This window comes from Vicugna pacos, unplaced genomic scaffold (genome assembly GCF_048564905.1).
Source record: "Vicugna pacos unplaced genomic scaffold, VicPac4 scaffold_19, whole genome shotgun sequence".
In the NCBI taxonomy this organism is placed as follows: domain Eukaryota; kingdom Metazoa; phylum Chordata; class Mammalia; order Artiodactyla; family Camelidae; genus Vicugna; species Vicugna pacos.
In genome coordinates, this window is record NW_027328740.1 from 4,231,594 (window position 1) to 4,251,954 (window position 20,361).

The following is a 20,361-nucleotide window of genomic DNA, read 5'->3' on the forward strand; positions in this document are numbered from 1 at the left end:
TGCATTCCGTATTCTACATTCCATATTCTGTGTTCTACATTCTATATTCTAAATTATACATTCAGTATTCTGTATTCTATATTTTAAATTGTGTGCTCTGCATTCCATTTTCTAAATTCTGGGTTCTGTATCCTATTTTCTTATTTCTATATTCTGTGTTCAACATTCTATATTCTGTATTATATATTCTTCATTCCGTATTCTATATTCTATATTCTGTGTTCTAAATTCTATATTGTAAATTCTATATTCTGTATTCTTTACACGTTATTCTTAATTCTGTGTTCTTCATTCTATATTCTAAATTCTATATTCATTATTCTGTATTCTATATTCTAAATTCTGTGTTCTGAATTCCATGTTCTATATTCTGTCTTCTATATGCTCTATTCTATATTCTATATTCTGTGTTCTACATTCTATATTCTAAAATTTATATTATGTATTCTGTATTCTGTATTCTAAATTCTGTTTTCTGAATTCCATTTTCTAAATTCTGGGTTCTGTATTCTGTTTTCCATAATGTATATTCTGTATTCTACATTCTATATTCTGTATTCTATATTCTGCATTCCGTATTCTATATTCTATATTCTGTGTTCTGCGTTTATATTCTAAATTCGATATTCAGTATTCTGTATTCTATATTCTAAATTCTGTGTTCTGCATTCCATGTTCTAAATTCTGGGTTCTATATTCTCTATGCTATATTCTATATTGTGTGTTTACATTCTATATTCTAAATTCTATATTCAGGTTACTGTATTCTATATTCTAATTTCTGTGTTCTGCATTCCATGTTCTAATTTCTATATTCAGTATTCTGTATTCTATATTCTAAATTCTGTGTTCTGCATTCCAATTTCTATATTCTGGTTTCTATATACTGTTTTCCATATTCTAAATTCTGTGTTCCATATTCTATATTCTGTATTCAATATTCTGCATTCCGTATTCTACATTCCATATTCTGTGTTCTACATTCTATATTCTAAATTTTATATTCAGTATTCTGTATTCTTTATTTTAAATTATGTGCTCTGCATTCCATTTTCTAAATTCTGGGTTCTGTATTCTGTTTTCTTACTTCTATATAGTGTGTTCAAATTTCTATCTTCTGTATTCTATATTCTCCATTCCGTATTCTATATTCTATATACTGTGTTTTACATTCTATATTCAAAATTCTATATTCTGTATTCTTTACACTGTATTCTAAATTCTGTGTTCTTCATTCTATATTCTAAATTCTATATTCATTATTCTGTATTCCATATTCTAAATGCTGTGTTCTGAATTCCATGTTCTATATTCTGTCTTCTATTTTCTCAATTCTATATTCTATATTCTGTGTTCTACCTTCTATATTCTAAAATTTATATTATGTATTCTGTATTCTATATTCTAAATTCTGTGTTCTGAATTCCATTTTCTAAATTCTGGGTTCTGTATTCTGTTTTCCATAATGTATATTCTGTATTCTACATTCTATATTCTGTATTCTATATTCTGCATTCCATATACTATATTCTATATTCTGTGTTCTGCGTTTATATTCTAAATTCGATATTCAGTATTCTGTATTCTATATTCTAAATTCTGTGTTCTGCATTCCATGTTCTAAATTCTGGGATCTATATTCTCTATTCTATATTCTATATTGTGTGTTGTATATTCTATATTCTAAACTCTATATTCAGTTTACTGTATTCTATATTCTAAATTCTGTGTTCTGCATTCCATGTTCTAAATTCTATATTCATTATTCTGTATTCTATATTCTAAATTCTGTGTTCTGCATTCCATTTTCTAAATTCTGTGTTCTATATTCTGTTTTCCATATTCTAAATTCTGTGTTCCATATTCTATATTCTGTATTCAATAGTCTGCATTCCGTATTCTACATTCCATATTCTGTGTTCTACATTCTATATTCTAAATTATACATTCAGTATTCTGTATTCTATATTTTAAATTGTGTGCTCTGCATTCCATTTTCTAAATTCTGGGTTCTGTATCCTATTTTCTTATTTCTATATTCTGTGTTCAACATTCTATATTCTGTATTATATATTCTTCATTCCGTATTCTATATTCTATATTCTGTGTTCTAAATTCTATATTGTAAATTCTATATTCTGTATTCTTTACACGTTATTCTTAATTCTGTGTTCTTCATTCTATATTCTAAATTCTGTATTCATTATTCTGTATTCTATATTCTAAATTCTGTGTTCTGAATTCCATGTTCTATATTCTGTCTTCTATATTCTCTATTCTCTATTCTATATTCTGTGTTCTACATTCTATATTCTAAAATTTATATTATGTATTCTCTATTCTATATTCTAAATTCTGTGTTCTGAATTCAATTTTCTAAATTCTGGGTTCTGTATTCTGTTTTCCATAATGTATATTCTGTATTCTACATTCCATATTCTGTATTTTATATACTGCATTCCGTACTCTATATTCCATATTCTGTGTTCTGCGTTTATATTCTAAATTCGATATTCAGTATTCTGTATTCTATATTCTAAATTCTGTGTTCTGCATTCCATGTTCTAAATTCTGTCTTCTATATTCTCTATTCTATATTCTATATTCTGTGTTCTACATTCTATATTCTAAAATTTATATTATGTATTCTCTATTCTATATTCTGTGCTCTGAATTCCATTTTCTAAATTCTGGGTTCGGTATTCTGTTTACCATAATGTATATTCTGTATTCTACATTCTATATTCTGTTTTCTATATTCTGCATTCCGTATTTTATATTCTATATTCTGTGTTCTGCGTTTATATTCTAAATTCGATATTCAGTATTCTGTATTCTATATTCTAAATTCTGTGTTCTGCATTCCATGTTCTAAATTCTGAGTTCTATATTCTCTATTCTATATTCTATATTGTGTGTTGTACATTCTATATTCTAAATTCTATATTCAGTTTACTGTATTCTATATTCTAAATTCTGTGTTCTGCATTCCATGTTCTAAATTCTATATTCAGTATTCTGTATTCTATATTCTAAATTCTGTGTTCTTCATTCTATATTCTAAATTCTATATTCATTATTCTGTATTCCATATTCTAAATGCTGTGTTCTGAATTCCATGTTCTATATTCTGTCTTCTATATTCTCAATTCTATATTCTATATTCTGTGTTCTACCTTCTATATTCTAAAATTTATATTATGTATTCTGTATTCTATATTCTAAATTCTGTGTTCTGAATTCCATTTTCTAAATTCTGGGTTCTGTATTCTGTTTTCCATAATGTATATTCTGTATTCTACATTCTATATTCTGTATTCTATATTCTGCATTCCATATACTAAATTCTATATTCTGTGTTCTGCGTTTATATTCTAAGTTCGATATTCAGTATTCTGTATTCTATATTCTAAATTCTGTGTTCTGCATTCCATGTTCTAAATTCTGGGTTCTATATTCTATATTCTGTATTCAATATTCTGCATTCAGTATTCTACATTCCATATTCTGTGTTCTACATTCTATATTCTAAATTTTATATTCAGTATTCTGTATTCTATATTTTAAATTGTGTGCTCTGCATTCCATTTTCTAAATTCTGGGTTCTGTATTCTGTTTTCTTATTTCTATATTCTGTGTTCAACATTCTATAATCTGTATTCTATAATCTTCATTCCGTATTCTATATTCTATATTCTGTGTTCTAAATTCTATATTCTATATTCTGTATTCTTTACACTGTATTCTAAATTCTGTGTTCTTAATTCTATATTCTAAATTCTATATTCATTATTCTGTATTCTATATTCTAAATTCTGTGTTCTGAATTCCATGTTCTATATTCTGTCTTCTATATGCTCTATTCTATATTCTATATTCTGTGTTCTACATTCTATATTCTAAAATTTATATTATGTATTCTGTATTCTGTATTCTAAATTCTGTTTTCTGAATTCCATTTTCTATATTCTGGGTTCTGTATTCTGTTTTCCATAATGTATATTCTGTATTCTACATTCTATATTCTGTATTCTATATTCTGCATTCCGTATTCTATATTCTATATTCTGTGTTCTGCTTTATATTCTAAATTCGATATTCAGTATTCTGTATTCTATATTCTAAATTCTGTGTTCTGCATTCCATGTTCTAAATTCTGGGTTCTATATTTTCTATGCTATATTCTATATTGTGTGTTTACATTCTATATTCTAAATTCTATATTCAGTTTACTGTATTCTATATTCTAATTTCTGTGTTCTGCATTCCATGTTCTAATTTCTATATTCAGTATTCTGTATTCTATATTCTAAATTCTGTGTTCTGCATTCCAATTTCTATATTCTGGTTTCTATATACTGTTTTCCATATTCTAAATTCTGTGTTCCATATTCTATATTCTGTATTCAATATTCTGCATTCCGTATTCTACATTCCATATTCTGTGTTCTACATTCTATATTCTAAATTTTATATTCAGTATTCTGTATTCTATAATTTAAATTGTGTGCTCTGCATTCCATTTTCTAAATTCTGGGTTCTGTATTCTGTTTTCTTATTTCTATATTCTGTGTTCAACATTCTATATTCTGTATTCTATATTCTTCATTCCGTAATCTATATTCTATATTCTGTGTTCTACATTCTATATTCTTAATTCTATATTCTGTATTCTTTACACTGTATTCTAAATTCTGTGTTCTTCATTCTATATTCTAAATTCTGTATTCATTATTCTGTATTCTATATTCTAAATTCTGTGTTCTGAATTCCATGTTCTATATTCTGTCTTCTATATTCTCTATTCTCTATTCTATATTCTGTGTTCTACATTCTATATTCTAAAATTTATATTATGTATTCTCTATTCTATATTCTAAATTCTGTGTTCTGAATTCAATTTTCTAAATTCTGGGTTCTGTATTCTGTTTTCCATAATGTATATTCTGTATTCTACATTCCATATTCTGTATTTTATATACTGCATTCCGTACTCTATATTCCATATTCTGTGTTCTGCGTTTATATTCTAAATTCGATATTCAGTATTCTGTATTCTATATTCTAAATTCTGTGTTCTGCATTCCATGTTCTAAATTCTGTCTTCTATATTCTCTATTCTATATTCTATATTCTGTGTTCTACATTCTATATTCTAAAATTTATATTATGTATTCTCTATTCTATATTCTGTGTTCTGAATTCCATTTTCTAAATTCTGGGTTCGGTATTCTGTTTACCATAATGTATATTCTGTATTCTACATTCTATATTCTGTTTTCTATATTCTGCATTCCGTATTTTATATTCTATATTCTGTGTTCTGCGTTTATATTCTAAATTCGATATTCAGTATGCTGTATTCTATATTCTAAATTCTGTGTTCTGCATTCCATGTTCTAAATTCTGGGTTCTATATTCTCTATTCTATATTCTATATTGTGTGTTGTACATTCTATATTCTAAATTCTATATTCAGTTTACTGTATTCTATATTCTAAATTCTGTGTTCTGCATTCCATGTTCTAAATTCTATATTCAGTATTCTGTATTCTATATTCTAAATTCTGTGTTCTTCATTCTATATTCTAAATTCTATATTCATTATTCTGTATTCCATATTCTAAATGCTGTGTTCTGAATTCCATGTTCTATATTCTGTCTTCTATATTCTCAATTCTATATTCTATATTCTGTGTTCTACCTTCTATATTCTAAAATTTATATTATGTATTCTGTATTCTATATTCTAAATTCTGTGTTCTGAATTCCATTTTCTAAATTCTGGGTTCTGTATTCTGTTTTCCATAATGTATATTCTGTATTCTACATTCTATATTCTGTATTCTATATTCTGCATTCCATATACTAAATTCTATATTCTGTGTTCTGCGTTTATATTCTAAGTTCGATATTCAGTATTCTGTATTCTATATTCTAAATTCTGTGTTCTGCATTCCATGTTCTATATTCTGGGTTCTATATTCTATATTCTGTATTCAATAATCTGCATTCCGTATTCTACATTCCATATTCTGTGTTCTACATTCTATATTCTAAATTTTATATTCAGTATTCTGTATTCTATATTTTAAATTGTGTGCTCTGCATTCCATTTTCTAAATTCTGGGTTCTGTATTCTGTTTTCTTATTTCTATATTCTGTGTTCAACATTCTATATTCTGTATTCTATAATCTTCATTCCGTATTCTATATTCTATATTCTGTGTTCTAAATTCTATATTCTAAATTCTATATTCTGTATTCTTTACACTGTATTCTAAATTCTGTGTTCTTCATTCTATATTCTAAATTCTATATTCATTATTCTGTATTCTATATTCTAAATTCTGTGTTCTGAATTCCATGTTCTATATTCTGTCTTCTATATTCTCTATTCTATATTCTATATTCTGTGTTCTACATTCTATATTCTAAAATTTATATTATGTATTCTCTATTCTATATTCTAAATTCTGTGTTCTGAATTCCATTTTCTAAATTCTGGGTTCTGTATTCTGTTTTCCATAATGTATATTCTGTATTCTACGTTCTATATTCTGTATTCTATATTCTGCATTCCGTATTCTATATTCTATATTCTGTGTTCTGCGTTTATATTCTAAATTCGATATTCAGTATTCTGTATTCTATATTCTAAATTCTGTGTTCTGCATTCCATGTTCTAAATTCTGGGTTCTATATTCTCTATTCTATATTCTATATTGTGTGTTGTACATTCTATATTCTAAATTCTATATTCAGTTTACTGTATTCTATATTCTAAATTCTGTGTTCTGCATTCCATGTTCTAAATTCTATATTCAGTATTCTGTATTCTATATTCTAAATTCTGTGTTCTGCATTCCATTTTCTATATTCTGGTTTCTATATACTGTTTTCCATATTCTAAATTCTGTGTTCCATATTCTATATTCTGTATTCAATATTCTGCATTCCGTATTCTACATTCCATATTCTGTGTTCTACATTCTATATTCTAAATTTTATATTCAGTATTCTGTATTCTATATTTTAAATTGTGTGCTCTGCATTCCATTTTCTAAATTCTGGGTTCTGTATTCTGTTTTCTTATTTCTATATTCTGTGTTCAACATTCTATATTCTGTATTCTATATTCTTCATTCCGTAATCTATATTCTATATTCTGTGTTCTACATTCTATATTCTTAATTCTATATTCTGTATTCTTTACACTGTATTCTAAATTCTGTGTTCTTCATTCTATATTCTAAATTCTGTATTCATTATTCTGTATTCTATATTCTAAATTCTGTGTTCTGCATTCCATGTTCTAAATTCTGTCTTCTATATTCTCTATTCTATATTCTATATTCTGTGTTCTACATTCTATATTCTAAAATTTATATTATGTATTCTGTATTCTATATTCTGTGTTCTGAATTCCATTTTCTAAATTCTGGGTTCGGTATTCTGTTTACCATAATGTATATTCTGTATTCTACATTCTATATTCTGTATTCTATATTCTGCATTCCGTATTTTATATTCTATATTCTGTGTTCTGCGTTTATATTCTAAATTCGATATTCAATATTCTGTATTCTATATTCTAAATTCTGTGTTCTGCATTCCATGTTCTAAATCCTGGTTTCTATATTCTCTATTCTATATTCTATATTGTGTGTTGTAAATTCTATATTCTAAATTCTATATTCAGTTTACTGTATTCTATATTCTAAATTCTGTGTTCTGCATTCCATGTTCTAAATTCTATATTCAGTATTCTGTATTCTATACTCTAAATTCTGTGTTCTGCATTCCATTTTCTATATTCTGGGTTCTAAATTCTTTTTTCCATATTCTAAAATCTGTGTTCCATATTCTATATTCTGTATTCAATATTCTGCATTCCGTATTCTACATTCCATATTCTGGGTTCTACATTCTATATTCTAAATTTTATATTCAGTATTCTGTATTCTATATTTTAAATTATGTGCTCTGCATTCCATTTTCTAAATTCTGGGTTCTGTATTCTGTTTTCTTACTTCTATATTGTGTGTTCAACATTCTATATTCTGTATACTATATTCTTCATACCGTATTCTATATTCTATATACTGTGTTTTACATTCTATATTCTTAATTCTATATTCTGTATTCTTTACACTGTATTCTAAATTCTGTGTTCTTCATTCTATATTCTAAATTCTATATTCAATATTCTGTATTCTATATTCTAAATTCTGTGTTCTGAATTCCATGTTCTATATTCTGTCTTCTATATTCTCTATTCTTTATTCTATATTCTGTGTTCTACATTCTATATTCTAAAATTGATATTATTTATTCTCTATTCTATATTCTAAATTATGTGTTCTGAATTCCATTTTCTAAATTCTGGGTTCTGTATTCTGTTTTCCATAATGTATATTCTGTATTCTACATTCTATATTCTGTATTCTATATTCTGCATTCCATATACTATATTCTATATTCTGTGTTCTGCGTTTATATTCTAAATTCGATATTCAGTATTCTGTATTCTATATTCTAAATTCTGTGTTCTGCATTCCATGTTCTAAATTCTGGTTTCTATATTCTCTATTCTATATTCTATATTGTGTGTTGTACATTCTATATTCTAAACTCTATATTCAGTTTACTGTATTCTATACTCTAAATTCTGTGTTCTGCATTCCATGTTCTAAATTCTATATTCAGTATTCTGTATTCTATATTCTAAATTCTGTGTTCTGCATTCCATTTTCTAAATTCTGGGTTCTATATTCTGTTTTCCATATTCTAAATTCTGTGTTCCATATTCTATATTCTGTATTCAATAGTCTGCATTCCGTATTCTACATTCCATATTCTGTGTTCTACATTCTATATTCTAAATTATACATTCAGTATTCTGTATTCTATATTTTAAATTGTGTGCTCTGCATTCCATTTTCTAAATTCTGGGTTCTGTATCCTATTTTCTTATTTCTATATTCTGTGTTCAACATTCTATATTCTGTATTATATATTCTTCATTCCGTATTCTATATTCTATATTCTGTGTTCTAAATTCTATATTGTAAATTCTATATTCTGTATTCTTTACACGTTATTCTTAATTCTGTGTTCTTCATTCTATATTCTAAATTCTATATTCATTATTCTGTATTCTATATTCTAAATTCTGTGTTCTGAATTCCATGTTCTATATTCTGTCTTCTATATGCTCTATTCTATATTCTATATTCTGTGTTCTACATTCTATATTCTAAAATTTATATTATGTATTCTGTATTCTGTATTCTAAATTCTGTTTTCTGAATTCCATTTTCTAAATTCTGGGTTCTGTATTCTGTTTTCCATAATGTATATTCTGTATTCTACATTCTATATTCTGTATTCTATATTCTGCATTCCGTATTCTATATTCTATATTCTGTGTTCTGCGTTTATATTCTAAATTCGATATTCAGTATTCTGTATTCTATATTCTAAATTCTGTGTTCTGCATTCCATGTTCTAAATTCTGGGTTCTATATTCTCTATGCTATATTCTATATTGTGTGTTTACATTCTATATTCTAAATTCTATATTCAGGTTACTGTATTCTATATTCTAATTTCTGTGTTCTGCATTCCATGTTCTAATTTCTATATTCAGTATTCTGTATTCTATATTCTAAATTCTGTGTTCTGCATTCCAATTTCTATATTCTGGTTTCTATATACTGTTTTCCATATTCTAAATTCTGTGTTCCATATTCTATATTCTGTATTCAATATTCTGCATTCCGTATTCTACATTCCATATTCTGTGTTCTACATTCTATATTCTAAATTTTATATTCAGTATTCTGTATTCTATATTTTAAATTATGTGCTCTGCATTCCATTTTCTAAATTCTGGGTTCTGTATTCTGTTTTCTTACTTCTATATAGTGTGTTCAAATTTCTATCTTCTGTATTCTATATTCTTCATTCCGTATTCTATATTCTATATACTGTGTTTTACATTCTATATTCAAAATTCTATATTCTGTATTCTTTACACTGTATTCTAAATTCTGTGTTCTTCATTCTATATTCTAAATTCTATATTCATTATTCTGTATTCCATATTCTAAATGCTGTGTTCTGAATTCCATGTTCTATATTCTGTCTTCTATTTTCTCAATTCTATATTCTATATTCTGTGTTCTACCTTCTATATTCTAAAATTTATATTATGTATTCTGTATTCTATATTCTAAATTCTGTGTTCTGAATTCCATTTTCTAAATTCTGGGTTCTGTATTCTGTTTTCCATAATGTATATTCTGTATTCTACATTCTATATTCTGTATTCTATATTCTGCATTCCATATACTATATTCTATATTCTGTGTTCTGCGTTTATATTCTAAATTCGATATTCAGTATTCTGTATTCTATATTCTAAATTCTGTGTTCTGCATTCCATGTTCTAAATTCTGGGATCTATATTCTCTATTCTATATTCTATATTGTGTGTTGTATATTCTATATTCTAAACTCTATATTCAGTTTACTGTATTCTATATTCTAAATTCTGTGTTCTGCATTCCATGTTCTAAATTCTATATTCATTATTCTGTATTCTATATTCTAAATTCTGTGTTCTGCATTCCATTTTCTAAATTCTGTGTTCTATATTCTGTTTTCCATATTCTAAATTCTGTGTTCCATATTCTATATTCTGTATTCAATAGTCTGCATTCCGTATTCTACATTCCATATTCTGTGTTCTACATTCTATATTCTAAATTATACATTCAGTATTCTGTATTCTATAATTTAAATTGTGTGCTCTGCATTCCATTTTCTAAATTCTGGGTTCTGTATTCTGTTTTCTTATTTCTATATTCTGTGTTCAACATTCTATATTCTGTATTCTATATTCTTCATTCCGTAATCTATATTCTATATTCTGTGTTCTACATTCTATATTCTTAATTCTATATTCTGTATTCTTTACACTGTATTCTAAATTCTGTGTTCTTCATTCTATATTCTAAATTCTGTATTCATTATTCTGTATTCTATATTCTAAATTCTGTGTTCTGAATTCCATGTTCTATATTCTGTCTTCTATATTCTCTATTCTCTATTCTATATTCTGTGTTCTACATTCTATATTCTAAAATTTATATTATGTATTCTCTATTCTATATTCTAAATTCTGTGTTCTGAATTCAATTTTCTAAATTCTGGGTTCTGTATTCTGTTTTCCATAATGTATATTCTGTATTCTACATTCCATATTCTGTATTTTATATACTGCATTCCGTACTCTATATTCCATATTCTGTGTTCTGCGTTTATATTCTAAATTCGATATTCAGTATTCTGTATTCTATATTCTAAATTCTGTGTTCTGCATTCCATGTTCTAAATTCTGTCTTCTATATTCTCTATTCTATATTCTATATTCTGTGTTCTACATTCTATATTCTAAAATTTATATTATGTATTCTCTATTCTATATTCTGTGTTCTGAATTCCATTTTCTAAATTCTGGGTTCGGTATTCTGTTTACCATAATGTATATTCTGTATTCTACATTCTATATTCTGTTTTCTATATTCTGCATTCCGTATTTTATATTCTATATTCTGTGTTCTGCGTTTATATTCTAAATTCGATATTCAGTATGCTGTATTCTATATTCTAAATTCTGTGTTCTGCATTCCATGTTCTAAATTCTGGGTTCTATATTCTCTATTCTATATTCTATATTGTGTGTTGTACATTCTATATTCTAAATTCTATATTCAGTTTACTGTATTCTATATTCTAAATTCTGTGTTCTGCATTCCATGTTCTAAATTCTATATTCAGTATTCTGTATTCTATATTCTAAATTCTGTGTTCTTCATTCTATATTCTAAATTCTATATTCATTATTCTGTATTCCATATTCTAAATGCTGTGTTCTGAATTCCATGTTCTATATTCTGTCTTCTATATTCTCAGTTCTATATTCTATATTCTGTGTTCTACCTTCTATATTCTAAAATTTATATTATGTATTCTGTATTCTATATTCTAAATTCTGTGTTCTGAATTCCATTTTCTAAATTCTGGGTTCTGTATTCTGTTTTCCATAATGTATATTCTGTATTCTACATTCTATATTCTGTATTCTATATTCTGCATTCCATATACTAAATTCTATATTCTGTGTTCTGCGTTTATATTCTAAGTTCGATATTCAGTATTCTGTATTCTATATTCTAAATTCTGTGTTCTGCATTCCATGTTCTATATTCTGGGTTCTATATTCTATATTCTGTATTCAATAATCTGCATTCCGTATTCTACATTCCATATTCTGTGTTCTACATTCTATATTCTAAATTTTATATTCAGTATTCTGTATTCTATATTTTAAATTGTGTGCTCTGCATTCCATTTTCTAAATTCTGGGTTCTGTATTCTGTTTTCTTATTTCTATATTCTGTGTTCAACATTCTATATTCTGTATTCTATAATCTTCATTCCGTATTCTATATTCTATATTCTGTGTTCTAAATTCTATATTCTAAATTCTATATTCTGTATTCTTTACACTGTATTCTAAATTCTGTGTTCTTCATTCTATATTCTAAATTCTATATTCATTATTCTGTATTCTATATTCTAAATTCTGTGTTCTGAATTCCATGTTCTATATTCTGTCTTCTATATTCTCTATTCTATATTCTATATTCTGTGTTCTACATTCTATATTCTAAAATTTATATTATGTATTCTCTATTCTATATTCTAAATTCTGTGTTCTGAATTCCATTTTCTAAATTCTGGGTTCTGTATTCTGTTTTCCATAATGTATATTCTGTATTCTACGTTCTATATTCTGTATTCTATATTCTGCATTCCGTATTCTATATTCTATATTCTGTGTTCTGCGTTTATATTCTAAATTCGATATTCAGTATTCTGTATTCTATATTCTAAATTCTGTGTTCTGCATTCCATGTTCTAAATTCTGGGTTCTATATTCTCTATTCTATATTCTATATTGTGTGTTGTACATTCTATATTCTAAATTCTATATTCAGTTTACTGTATTCTATATTCTAAATTCTGTGTTCTGCATTCCATGTTCTAAATTCTATATTCAGTATTCTGTATTCTATATTCTAAATTCTGTGTTCTGCATTCCATTTTCTATATTCTGGTTTCTATATACTGTTTTCCATATTCTAAATTCTGTGTTCCATATTCTATATTCTGTATTCAATATTCTGCATTCCGTATTCTACATTCCATATTCTGTGTTCTACATTCTATATTCTAAATTTTATATTCAGTATTCTGTATTCTATATTTTAAATTGTGTGCTCTGCATTCCATTTTCTAAATTCTGGGTTCTGTATTCTGTTTTCTTATTTCTATATTCTGTGTTCAACATTCTATATTCTGTATTCTATATTCTTCATTCCGTAATCTATATTCTATATTCTGTGTTCTACATTCTATATTCTTAATTCTATATTCTGTATTCTTTACACTGTATTCTAAATTCTGTGTTCTTCATTCTATATTCTAAATTCTGTATTCATTATTCTGTATTCTATATTCTAAATTCTGTGTTCTGCATTCCATGTTCTAAATTCTGTCTTCTATATTCTCTATTCTATATTCTATATTCTGTGTTCTACATTCTATATTCTAAAATTTATATTATGTATTCTGTATTCTATATTCTGTGTTCTGAATTCCATTTTCTAAATTCTGGGTTCGGTATTCTGTTTACCATAATGTATATTCTGTATTCTACATTCTATATTCTGTATTCTATATTCTGCATTCCGTATTTTATATTCTATATTCTGTGTTCTGCGTTTATATTCTAAATTCGATATTCAATATTCTGTATTCTATATTCTAAATTCTGTGTTCTGCATTCCATGTTCTAAATCCTGGTTTCTATATTCTCTATTCTATATTCTATATTGTGTGTTGTAAATTCTATATTCTAAATTCTATATTCAGTTTACTGTATTCTATATTCTAAATTCTGTGTTCTGCATTCCATGTTCTAAATTCTATATTCAGTATTCTGTATTCTATACTCTAAATTCTGTGTTCTGCATTCCATTTTCTATATTCTGGGTTCTAAATTCTTTTTTCCATATTCTAAAATCTGTGTTCCATATTCTATATTCTGTATTCAATATTCTGCATTCCGTATTCTACATTCCATATTCTGGGTTCTACATTCTATATTCTAAATTTTATATTCAGTATTCTGTATTCTATATTTTAAATTATGTGCTCTGCATTCCATTTTCTAAATTCTGGGTTCTGTATTCTGTTTTCTTACTTCTATATTGTGTGTTCAACATTCTATATTCTGTATACTATATTCTTCATACCGTATTCTATATTCTATATACTGTGTTTTACATTCTATATTCTTAATTCTATATTCTGTATTCTTTACACTGTATTCTAAATTCTGTGTTCTTCATTCTATATTCTAAATTCTATATTCAATATTCTGTATTCTATATTCTAAATTCTGTGTTCTGAATTCCATGTTCTATATTCTGTCTTCTATATTCTCTATTCTTTATTCTATATTCTGTGTTCTACATTCTATATTCTAAAATTGATATTATTTATTCTCTATTCTATATTCTAAATTCTGTGTTCTGAATTCCATTTTCTAAATTCTGGGTTCTGTATTCTGTTTTCCATAATGTATATTCTGTATTCTACATTCTATATTCTGTATTCTATATTCTGCATTCCATATACTATATTCTATATTCTGTGTTCTGCGTTTATATTCTAAATTCGATATTCAGTATTCTGTATTCTATATTCTAAATTCTGTGTTCTGCATTCCATGTTCTAAATTCTGGGTTCTATATTCTCTATTCTATATTCTATATTGTGTGTTGTACATTCTATATTCTAAACTCTATATTCAGTTTACTGTATTCTATATTCTAAATTCTGTGTTCTGCATTCCATGTTCTAAATTCTATATTCAGTATTCTGTATTCTATATTCTAAATTCTGTGTTCTGCATTCCATTTTCTAAATTCTGGGTTCTATATTCTGTTTTCCATATTCTAAATTCTGTGTTCCATATTCTATATTCTGTATTCAATAGTCTGCATTCCGTATTCTACATTCCATATTCTGTGTTCTACATTCTATATTCTAAATTATACATTCAGTATTCTGTATTCTATATTTTAAATTGTGTGCTCTGCATTCCATTTTCTAAATTCTGGGTTCTGTATCCTATTTTCTTATTTCTATATTCTGTGTTCAACATTCTATATTCTGTATTATATATTCTTCATTCCGTATTCTATATTCTATATTCTGTGTTCTAAATTCTATATTGTAAATTCTATATTCTGTATTCTTTACACGTTATTCTTAATTCTGTGTTCTTCATTCTATATTCTAAATTCTATATTCATTATTCTGTATTCTATATTCTAAATTCTGTGTTCTGAATTCCATGTTCTATATTCTGTCTTCTATATGCTCTATTCTATATTCTATATTCTGTGTTCTACATTCTATATTCTAAAATTTATATTATGTATTCTGTATTCTGTATTCTAAATTCTGTTTTCTGAATTCCATTTTCTAAATTCTGGGTTCTGTATTCTGTTTTCCATAATGTATATTCTGTATTCTACATTCTATATTCTGTATTCTATATTCTGCATTCCGTATTCTATATTCTATATTCTGTGTTCTGCGTTTATATTCTAAATTCGATATTCAGTATTCTGTATTCTATATTCTAAATTCTGTGTTCTGCATTCCATGTTCTAAATTCTGGGTTCTATATTCTCTATGCTATATTCTATATTGTGTGTTTACATTCTATATTCTAAATTCTATATTCAGGTTACTGTATTCTATATTCTAATTTCTGTGTTCTGCATTCCATGTTCTAATTTCTATATTCAGTATTCTGTATTCTATATTCTAAATTCTGTGTTCTGCATTCCAATTTCTATATTCTGGTTTCTATATACTGTTTTCCATATTCTAAATTCTGTGTTCCATATTCTATATTCTGTATTCAATATTCTGCATTCCGTATTCTACATTCCATATTCTGTGTTCTACATTCTATATTCTAAATTTTATATTCAGTATTCTGTATTCTATATTTTAAATTGTGTGCTCTGCATTCCATTTTCTAAATTCTGGGTTCTGTATTCTGTTTTCTTACTTCTATATAGTGTGTTCAAATTTCTATCTTCTGTATTCTATATTCTTCATTCCGTATTCTATATTCTATATACTGTGTTTTACATTCTATATTCAAAATTCTATATTCTGTATTCTTTACACTGTATTCTAAATTCTGTGTTCTTCATTCTATATTCTAAATTCTATATTCATTATTCTGTATTCCATATTCTAAATGCTGTGTTCTGAATTCCATGTTCTATATTCTGTCTTCTATTTTCTCAATTCTATATTCTATATTCTGTGTTCTACCTTCTATATTCTAAAATTTATATTATGTATTCTGTATTCTATATTCTAAATTCTGTGTTCTGAATTCCATTTTCTAAATTCTGGGTTCTGTATTCTGTTTTCCATAATGTATATTCTGTATTCTACATTCTATATTCTGTATTCTATATTCTGCATTCCATATACTATATTCTATATTCTGTGTTCTGCGTTTATATTCTAAATTCGATATTCAGTATTCTGTATTCTATATTCTAAATTCTGTGTTCTGCATTCCATGTTCTAAATTCTGGGATCTATATTCTCTATTCTATATTCTATATTGTGTGTTGTATATTCTATATTCTAAACTCTATATTCAGTTTACTGTATTCTATATTCTAAATTCTGTGTTCTGCATTCCATGTTCTAAATTCTATATTCATTATTCTGTATTCTATATTCTAAATTCTGTGTTCTGCATTCCATTTTCTAAATTCTGTGTTCTATATTCTGTTTTCCATATTCTAAATTCTGTGTTCCATATTCTATATTCTGTATTCAATAGTCTGCATTCCGTATTCTACATTCCATATTCTGTGTTCTACATTCTATATTCTAAATTATACATTCAGTATTCTGTATTCTATAATTTAAATTGTGTGCTCTGCATTCCATTTTCTAAATTCTGGGTTCTGTATTCTGTTTTCTTATTTCTATATTCTGTGTTCAACATTCTATATTCTGTATTCTATATTCTTCATTCCGTAATCTATATTCTATATTCTGTGTTCTACATTCTATATTCTTAATTCTATATTCTGTATTCTTTACACTGTATTCTAAATTCTGTGTTCTTCATTCTATATTCTAAATTCTGTATTCATTATTCTGTATTCTATATTCTAAATTCTGTGTTCTGAATTCCATGTTCTATATTCTGTCTTCTATATTCTCTATTCTCTATTCTATATTCTGTGTTCTACATTCTATATTCTAAAATTTATATTATGTATTCTCTATTCTATATTCTAAATTCTGTGTTCTGAATTCAATTTTCTAAATTCTGGGTTCTGTATTCTGTTTTCCATAATGTATATTCTGTATTCTACATTCCATATTCTGTATTTTATATACTGCATTCCGTACTCTATATTCCATATTCTGTGTTCTGCGTTTATATTCTAAATTCGATATTCAGTATTCTGTATTCTATATTCTAAATTCTGTGTTCTGCATTCCATGTTCTAAATTCTGTCTTCTATATTCTCTATTCTATATTCTATATTCTGTGTTCTACATTCTATATTCTAAAATTTATATTATGTATTCTCTATTCTATATTCTGTGTTCTGAATTCCATTTTCTAAATTCTGGGTTCGGTATTCTGTTTACCATAATGTATATTCTGTATTCTACATTCTATATTCTGTTTTCTATATTCTGCATTCCGTATTTTATATTCTATATTCTGTGTTCTGCGTTTATATTCTAAATTCGATATTCAGTATGCTGTATTCTATATTCTAAATTCTGTGTTCTGCATTCCATGTTCTAAATTCTGGGTTCTATATTCTCTATTCTATATTCTATATTGTGTGTTGTACATTCTATATTCTAAATTCTATATTCAGTTTACTGTATTCTATATTCTAAATTCTGTGTTCTGCATTCCATGTTCTAAATTCTATATTCAGTATTCTGTATTCTATATTCTAAATTCTGTGTTCTTCATTCTATATTCTAAATTCTATATTCATTATTCTGTATTCCATATTCTAAATGCTGTGTTCTGAATTCCATGTTCTATATTCTGTCTTCTATATTCTCAATTCTATATTCTATATTCTGTGTTCTACCTTCTATATTCTAAAATTTATATTATGTATTCTGTATTCTATATTCTAAATTCTGTGTTCTGAATTCCATTTTCTAAATTCTGGGTTCTGTATTCTGTTTTCCATAATGTATATTCTGTATTCTACATTCTATATTCTGTATTCTATATTCTGCATTCCATATACTAAATTCTATATTCTGTGTTCTGCGTTTATATTCTAAGTTCGATATTCAGTATTCTGTATTCTATATTCTAAATTCTGTGTTCTGCATTCCATGTTCTATATTCTGGGTTCTATATTCTATATTCTGTATTCAATAATCTGCATTCCGTATTCTACATTCCATATTCTGTGTTCTACATTCTATATTCTAAATTTTATATTCAGTATTCTGTATTCTATATTTTAAATTGTGTGCTCTGCATTCCATTTTCTAAATTCTGGGTTCTGTATTCTGTTTTCTTATTTCTATATTCTGTGTTCAACATTCTATATTCTGTATTCTATAATCTTCATTCCGTATTCTATATTCTATATTCTGTGTTCTAAATTCTATATTCTAAATTCTATATTCTGTATTCTTTACACTGTATTCTAAATTCTGTGTTCTTCATTCTATATTCTAAATTCTATATTCATTATTCTGTATTCTATATTCTAAATTCTGTGTTCTGAATTCCATGTTCTATATTCTGTCTTCTATATTCTCTATTCTATATTCTATATTCTGTGTTCTACATTCTATATTCTAAAATTTATATTATGTATTCTCTATTCTATATTCTAAATTCTGTGTTCTGAATTCCATTTTCTAAATTCTGGGTTCTGTATTCTGTTTTCCATAATGTATATTCTGTATTCTACGTTCTATATTCTGTATTCTATATTCTGCATTCCGTATTCTATATTCTATATTCTGTGTTCTGCGTTTATATTCTAAATTCGATATTCAGTATTCTGTATTCTATATTCTAAATTCTGTGTTCTGCATTCCATGTTCTAAATTCTGGGTTCTATATTCTCTATTCTATATTCTATATTGTGTGTTGTACATTCTATATTCTAAATTCTATATTCAGTTTACTGTATTCTATATTCTAAATTCTGTGTTCTGCATTCCATGTTCTAAATTCTATATTCAGTATTCTGTATTCTATATTCTAAATTCTGTGTTCTGCATTCCATTTTCTATATTCTGGTTTCTATATACTGTTTTCCATATTCTAAATTCTGTGTTCCATATTCTATATTCTGTATTCAATATTCTGCATTCCGTATTCTACATTCCATATTCTGTGTTCTACATTCTATATTCTAAATTTTATATTCAGTATTCTGTATTCTATATTTTAAATTGTGTGCTCTGCATTCCATTTTCTAAATTCTGGGTTCTGTATTCTGTTTTCTTATTTCTATATTCTGTGTTCAACATTCTATATTCTGTATTCTATATTCTTCATTCCGTAATCTATATTCTATATTCTGTGTTCTACATTCTATATTCTTAATTCTATATTCTGTATTCTTTACACTGTATTCTAAATTCTGTGTTCTTCATTCTATATTCTAAATTCTGTATTCATTATTCTGTATTCTATATTCTAAATTCTGTGTTCTGCATTCCATGTTCTAAATTCTGTCTTCTATATTCTCTATTCTATATTCTATATTCTGTGTTCTACATTCTATATTCTAAAATTTATATTATGTATTCTGTATTCTATATTCTGTGTTCTGAATTCCATTTTCTAAATTCTGGGTTCGGTATTCTGTTTACCATAATGTATATTCTGTATTCTACATTCTATATTCTGTATTCTATATTCTGCATTCCGTATTTTATATTCTATATTCTGTGTTCTGCGTTTATATTCTAAATTCGATATTCAATATTCTGTATTCTATATTCTAAATTCTGTGTTCTGCATTCCATGTTCTAAATCCTGGTTTCTATATTCTCTATTCTATATTCTATATTGTGTGTTGTAAATTCTATATTCTAAATTCTATATTCAGTTTACTGTATTCTATATTCTAAATTCTGTGTTCTGCATTCCATGTTCTA